The sequence below is a fragment of the Eublepharis macularius genome, chromosome 4 (assembly GCF_028583425.1).
Source record: "Eublepharis macularius isolate TG4126 chromosome 4, MPM_Emac_v1.0, whole genome shotgun sequence".
Classification (NCBI taxonomy): Eukaryota; Metazoa; Chordata; class Lepidosauria; order Squamata; family Eublepharidae; genus Eublepharis; species Eublepharis macularius.
The window spans coordinates 154,046,439-154,053,601 of record NC_072793.1 but is presented as its reverse complement, the minus strand read 5'-3'; the positions used below and the strand labels follow the sequence as shown (position 1 = coordinate 154,053,601).

General features: G+C 47.8%; 1 protein-coding gene across 1 annotated transcript in view; it reads left to right on the top strand.

Annotated features, from left to right (window-relative positions):
• Positions 1–637: 637 nt before the first annotated feature.
• Positions 638–7,163, top strand: part of PLXNB1 (plexin B1) — a 125,404-nt gene continuing 118,878 nt past the window's right edge. The window contains exon 1 of the mRNA XM_054978319.1: positions 638–953. The gene's annotated coding sequence lies outside the window, so the exon portion shown is untranslated. The remainder of the gene's footprint in view (positions 954–7,163) is intronic.

Genomic DNA, 7,163 nt, shown 5'->3' with positions numbered 1-7,163 from the left:
CAAGATGGGTAGCGGTGTTTGTCTGTAGCAGTAGAAAAGAGCAAGAGTCCAGTAGCACTTATAAGACTGACTCACGGAAGCTCATACCTACCACAAATTTTGTTAGTCTTATAAGTGCTACTGGACTCTTGCTCTTTTCTACTGTCACAAACAAAGTTTTGCAGAGTGTTTCTCAAAAGTGCACGTTTCTCCACAGCTCTTTCTATAGGAGCCAGGGGGCAGAATACAGCTATGTGCTGAAACCACAAGCGTGCGGTCAAATGCTTTGCCTGGGTTGGAATTCGAACCCAGGACTCGGGAGAGCGCCTCTTCTCTGCGTTCCGCGAGACGCTGCCTGCCCCTTTCTTTCCTATTCCCAACAGCCGTGAAGTCAGGCTTGGCCGCCGAGCCAAGGGCTTGCCGCGACTCTTCCCTGGGAAGCCAAGTCGCAGGCCGAGTCTTCCCGGCTTCCCCCTCCGGGCTCTGATCCCGGAGGGAGTCTCCCGCTCGGCTTCGCGGCTCTGCGCAGCCAGGGGAGGAGGAAGCGGCGCTGGGGCTCGGCTCGGCTTTTGTCCGTCGGATTCCTGCAGCCCCCACAGCAGCGCCCGCTCCTTTTGCAGTAGCCGCTTCCCCTCAGCAGGGGCTCCCGCGCCTTCGCTCGTTGGCGGCTTTAGCGGCTGGGCGACGTTTGCCGGGCGCACAAGTACTTTCACGCAAACAGCGGCGGCGGCGGCGCCTTCCCGGGAAAGCCGCTGGATTGATTAGGGCGCGGAGCTGCGTGCCCGACTGCGCGCCGGTTTTGTTTACACGGGCGGATTTCGGAGTCGTTGGAATCCCCCCCAGCAAAGGTGGTTTGCCTGGGGCTGGCGCGGCGAGCGTGGACTGGGAGAGCTCTTTCTTGTTGCCGTCTCCTGGGGCGCAAGCAGCACCGGCAGCCCTTTCTCTGGGCAGTTTCTCCCGAGATGGCATTTGGGGTGAGTTGGCTGCGTGCTTCCCCGTGCAGAATGCCCTTTTGTTTCACCCCCGAGCCTCTGGTGTGGCTTTTGCTCCAACTTGGCAGGCGGGCGGGGGGGGGGGGAGCTTCGGTGGTGGGAAGGGGTTGGTGGGGTGTTTTTTTTTTTGTTTTTTTTTTGCTTTTTGCATTCAGAGTAATGGAAGAGGGATCGGGTGACCGCCTTTTCCCTCTCCTTGGATCTTCTCCCCCACACCTTACGCTCCCAAGTTTGTTCATTCATTCTGGACTCGGCTCTGCGACGTAGGCGGCGCACGCAAGGCTTGAATCGAACTTTTTCTTCGCCGTGGTGGGAAAGGGCATCGCCGGGCTTGGGCTTGGCTTGCTTCGAACTTGTGAAGGAAGCCGCCGCCAGGAGCCGGGAGTTGGGGGGTGGGGGTGGAATCGCCTCCCTAGTAAGACACTGAGGAGGCTTGTGTGCCTGCGTGCGAGTTGGCTGGCCGCTAAAGTCGCCGAGGTGTGTGTGTGTTTAGGCGGAGGCACCGGCCCTTAGAATGACCCCTTTATTTCTGCCTGCTTGTGTGAAGCAGCCTGTCCGCTGGCCTCTCCCCTTTGGCTTACAATCCAGCCCAGCAAGCCAGCAAAAACGAGCCCGGGAGGGGGGCAGAGAATAAAGGGCACATTTCTGCCCCTTTCAAGCCTCGCTCGGAACGAGTGGCCTTCCCGTGCAGCGAGGTTGGAAATCAGTTGGTTTCTCCATCACCCTGAAAAGTGCCCCCCTCTCCCTGCCCCTTTATCTTAGGGGGAGGAGGTGGGGGAGAGCCATCCAACAGCAGAGACCCTTTCCCCTCCGCGCTGGAGGGCCGGCCTTGGTCCCACCCCCCTCTGTCTCCTTTGTTCGTGGAGGTGCTGGCTTGTCCCACAGGGAGCTGGTGGTGCTTGCAAGAAACATGAAACCTGCTTGCCAGAGGAGGGGGCGAAGAATGGGAATGGTGCGATGCGCTTGTGCCTTGAACCTGCCTGTGTAGCGAGGGGAAGGTGGATGGGGTGATGGTTGACGTGCGTGTCCTCAGCGCGAAATCTCTTTGAAACATTTGTCAGCCGGCCTTTCTCCCAACAAAGTTGGGACCTGCGTTAGGTAGAAGGACTTGTACAAGGAGGGAACGTCGTGCTGGAGAGGGGATGTTGATGATTCCAGCCAGCTTCTCTGCCCCGGCTCTGTTTTTTAACAGGGCGAGCCCTTCTGCCTACATTACACACACTCCCAATTTGTGACTGGATAGCATCTTTCCCTGGGGAGATTTTCATTATGGCAGGGCATATTCAGGGATGTTTGGAAAAGCAGTGGAAGATCTTCAAAGGAACACAACACTACGCTAGGCTATCTTACTTTTGACTCTGACTTCCACCTTTGAATAATGAACTTTGTCCCTAGTTTAGGAAAGATAAATCATCATCTAGGGCCGAGTACACGATAATCACTTCCTGTGCTTCAGTTAACATTTAGTTGTCCTTTTGTATCATTGGAAGGTAAAGGGGTGGATTCTCATTTCTCCCACCTACTCTCCTTTTAGTATGTGTTTACCGTAAACTCAAAATTTAATCTGTGTAAGAGATGGTGAACCCAATCTCAAGTGAATGGTTTTGTTTCAGAATATTTATTCTGGATTCAAGGGATTGTGTGTGCATATGTAGGCTAGGAGTTGTTAATTTAAGACAGATCGGCGGACACACTTTAATACCCACATGCACCAGACACTATCTAGCCAAAGTTAAGCAGTTTGAAGTCTTGGTTTGTCCTTTTGTAATTCTCATAAAACTGAAGACAAAAGTAGAAGAAAGATTGTGTGTCCCCCTCCCAGCTACAAGAAAATTGTTCCTTTCTCCAGCCGGTCACAGTTGAAGTATCAGTAATGTAACAAAGAGGCATGTAATAAATTGATGATAATACTATTTTTAAACATTTGGAATAATTAGATATGTTTTCTGACTGGTTAATAAAAATATGTCAGTTTGCTGGGAGGATTAGTGAGAACGGCAGGCCAGGCAGAGTAGCATCTTTCAGCTCCTTGCTGGCCCTGTGTCTCCAACCTAATGCAGTAAAGCTCATTTAGGTACTGGATATTTCTGCCAGGGAAGCAGAAAATCAGGTGTGTGACTCTACAGATTTTAGTTATAATTTCCCAAAGGTATCCAGGGTCTGCTACTCTAGGGGAATATTAGACTTGGGAGCCTACAACAAAAGAAGAGCTCTGCTGGATCAGGCCAGTGGCCCATCTAGTCCAGCATCCTGTCTCACTCAGTGGCCAGCCAGTTGCTATGGAGGGCATAGGAGGCTGAGGCCTTCCCCTGAAGTTGCCTCCTGGCACTGGTATTCAGAGGTTTACTGCCTCACTCAGTGGCCAGTAGCCACTAATGATATACATCTCCTCCATGAATGTGTCTAATCCCCTTTTAAAGCTATCTGTGTTCATGGCCATCCCTACATCCTCTGGCAGCAAATTTCACATTTTAATTCACTCATTGAGAAAAGAAGTATTTCCCTTTGTTTGTCACGGATCTCTGCCCACCAGCTTAATTAGGTGTTCCCTCTAGTATTTGGGGAGGAAAAAGTTGTGAGATTGTGAGGAATCTTAATAGATTGATTGAATGTCAGTTGATCAAGTGATCCAGCCCTGCCCTAGTTGAACCACTAAAGGGAAATCTTAAGAGCAAGATCTGGGTCCAGTAGTTGCATGGCTTGCCTGAAGCTTTCTTTGCAAGCTGTGTCGAAATGCAAATGGGGAAAGCCTTTGATCAGCATCCGGCTCCCAAACAGCTGCAGCAGACAGTCACTTTCATCACCTTGTGTTGTCTGCGGAGATGTGAATGTAACACATTGTGGTGTGACAATTTGCCAGCAGATGTCACCCCCGGCAATGGAGAGAAATGGGAAGCGTCCCTGAGGGTTTGGGGCAGGCTCGCTTTCCTATTGGCAATGGCTGGGCTCGGTGTAAGAGCTTTGTTTCCCCTGCTCTTCTTTTAGGCAAACCTGTTGTCGTCATCTGCTGAAGTCTTTTGGGCAGCTGTGGCCCAAGACATTTGCCTGCATTTCCAATTAAGCTGAGAACATCACTAGGTCAAAAGTCCAAAAATAATGAACCAAGGCCTATCCTATAAAGTGCTGCGGAGAGTAAGGGACATTCCTTCAAGTAAAGGACATCTGGCAACTCTGATTTATCGGGGTCAAGTGTGTTATGCTGAGGTCCGGCCTAATTCATTCAGAAGAGGCCAAGACACTGGTGTGTAGCTGAGCTCACGAAGTGGAGCGACAATATATCCCATGTGTGAATGCTTCTTGAATGCTAGATTTGGTATTACATTTTCTCCATTGTGTTTTTGAGAACAAATTCCCATAGGATTGCCTGGTTAGCTTGTTTCAGCAAAAAGTGATACCTTTCAAGAGCCTATGTAATTGGATGCATAAAATGCACAATAAAGTGTTATGGGCACCTTAACATTCATGGAAGTTCCATCAAATTAGGTCAGCCATCCACAGTCTTATGTGCACATGTGGGTTTCCATTGCTGGCTGCAGAAGCAGAGGAACTTTTCACCTTTCACAGCCAGCAGTAGGGATTGCCCATTTACTGGACTGAGGACAGCATTTGTTGGTTCTTTTACATGAGATGATGCACTAAGTTTTTATAACCAGGTGTGGTGTATTGGTTAGAGTATACAACCAGGACTAGGGCCTGGAAGACCCAGTTTGAATCCTCACTCTCAAACTGGCCTGTCTCACAGGGCGAGCTGTCTGAACTGACCACAGATAATGCAGCAGTATGTGTTAATTTTTTTAAAAAGGGTATAGCAGTTCACAGTTAATGAAAACACTTCCAATTTTTTTAATAGTCTAAGTAGACAGGACACAAGAGGGAAGGGGAAGTGCTATACAAATATCATAAAGATGCACTGGCTTTAACTGACTCTGGAGCATAAAAATGGTTAGGGTGCATCATTTCAGTAGAAGAAAAGCTGCTGCTTGGTATGCGCATGGTCTGAGATCCTTTGATGAATCAGAGTCTGAAAGTGGAACATGTGTTCCTCTTTCACCTGAAATCTGCAACATGAGTCCTCCCTCATAATAGCATGCATTTCTCTGGCAGTCAACAAGCCCAGGCGCATCTCAGACTGAATGCCAAAATGTGGGATTTGCCCCAGCACCCACACTGACAAGTTGGGAATGGAGGATTTCCAGTGGCAACCAGGCATGCATCTTTGTCTAATCACTTAAGCCACATTTTCTTTTGTATCTAATATTTTGTTTCCTTTCAAATTCTTGTTACTTGTCTTGTTTTTAAGATGGAGGTGGCTAGAATTTTAAAATGTATCTTTGCTGCCTCTCTGTCCAAAACAGAGTTACACCCTTTTCAGTCCATTGAAGTCAACAAATTTTTATTTATTCACTTCATTTATATCCTGACTTTTCCCCACAGGGGATCAGGAACAGTTTAAATTACTCTCCCTCTCTCTATTTTATTCTCACAACAACCCTGTGAGGTAGGTTAGGCTGAGAGTGTGTGACTGGCCCACGGTCACCCCGCTAGCTTCCACAGCAGAATGAGGATTCAAACCTGGATGCCCCAGTTCATAGTCTAACTTTCTAACCACTACATCATGCTGGCTGTCACACTTAGAATGGCATGACTCTACTTAGGATACTTTTCCATCTTGATTGTTTCAAGTTATAGTTGGAAGGCTGAAGATAAGCAGCCGCGAGTCTGGTCAGTGAGTGTCTAGAAGACCAGCAGGAATCTTATTTATCTTGTTGTGGGTGGGATATAAGTGTGATAACGTGCAGCTTGGGAGCTTATCTATACTTTTGCCAAGTTGATCTAATGAAAGGGATTGCCTTACCTACTTAGCCAATTTGAACACACAGCCCCTGTTCTGAAATGTCTGTGCTGAGTGACTTCTGATTGGCTTCCAGGCCTAATTAAGGATCTGTTAATTTAGATATTTATACTCTGCTTTTCTCTCCAATGGGGTCTCAATGAGGCTTACAACTTCATTCTTCCCTCCTCCTCTGTTTTATCCTCACAACTGCAACAACATTGTGAGGTAGGTTAGGCAGAGTGACAGGCCCAGAGAGCTTCCACAGCAGTGTGTGGAATTCAGTATCCAAGATCTTAGCCTAATGCTCTAACCACTGGTTGAACCACACATTTCAAAGTTGTATGTTGTCATGGGTACAGGCAGGGGAAATGGAGCCCTCAGTTTATCAGACAGGCAGGGAAAATTGGGCCCTCAATGGTATAGTGTCAATATAGCACATGCTGCCAATTCTGATGCACCAGAGTGCTTGACTGTCTGGCCCTATGAGAGTTGTCTCTGGTTCCTGGACCATCCAGTTTACTTGGAGCCAAAGAACGTTCCATTGCAGTGGGTCCATGTGTGGAGGCCTTTCGTAATCCAGGCAGCCATGACACCTTGACATTTCAGTTGTTGGGACATCAAGAGGGATAAAAATTGAAGTTTGAGTGCTGAATATGAGGAGAGTATTACAGTATCCCTGGACAGGGCTGATTTCCAAATGATTTAGAGTCAGAGTACTTGAGGGACTGTCTCCTCCTAGACTGTTCAGACCCTTTGCTTCAGCCTGCGGAGGCAAGAGAGGTGGCATTTCAAGGTAAAGTTTTCTTGGTGGTGGTACCCCATTTTTAGAATGGCTACCCCTGCCCTGAGGTCTGCCTGGCACCCATCCTTTTGGCGTTCAAAGCAAGCACATCTGTTTGCCCAGAATTTTAGCTGAAGTTTTATCCCATTTTTAAGCATTGGTTTTAATAATTTTATGATATTAAGGTGTGTCTCCTTCCCTCTCTGATGTGTTTCTGATTTGCTCTTATTGATTGCTTTGTGCTGCTGAGGCACTGTTGGGGTTTTTTTTTGGCTGTTGGGTTTATGACTGTTGGTTACAATAATTTTACCGCTGGTGGGTTTAGCTTTAATGAGCTTTTTATTGACTTGTTGCAGTAATTTGAATTTTTATTGCTTTACTTTTATTGTACACTGCCATGAGTTGGTCTCTGGAGAGGGGGCAGAAAAATTCATAAATAAATAAATTCTCAATATCTAAAAGGCAGAAGAGGCAGCCACTCTCTTAACGTTTCAAACCACATGTGGTCAGTCTTAAGAAAGCCTGTCTCTGGCCTATATATGGTGGTTCTGTACACTAATTGAGGGACTGAATGTTG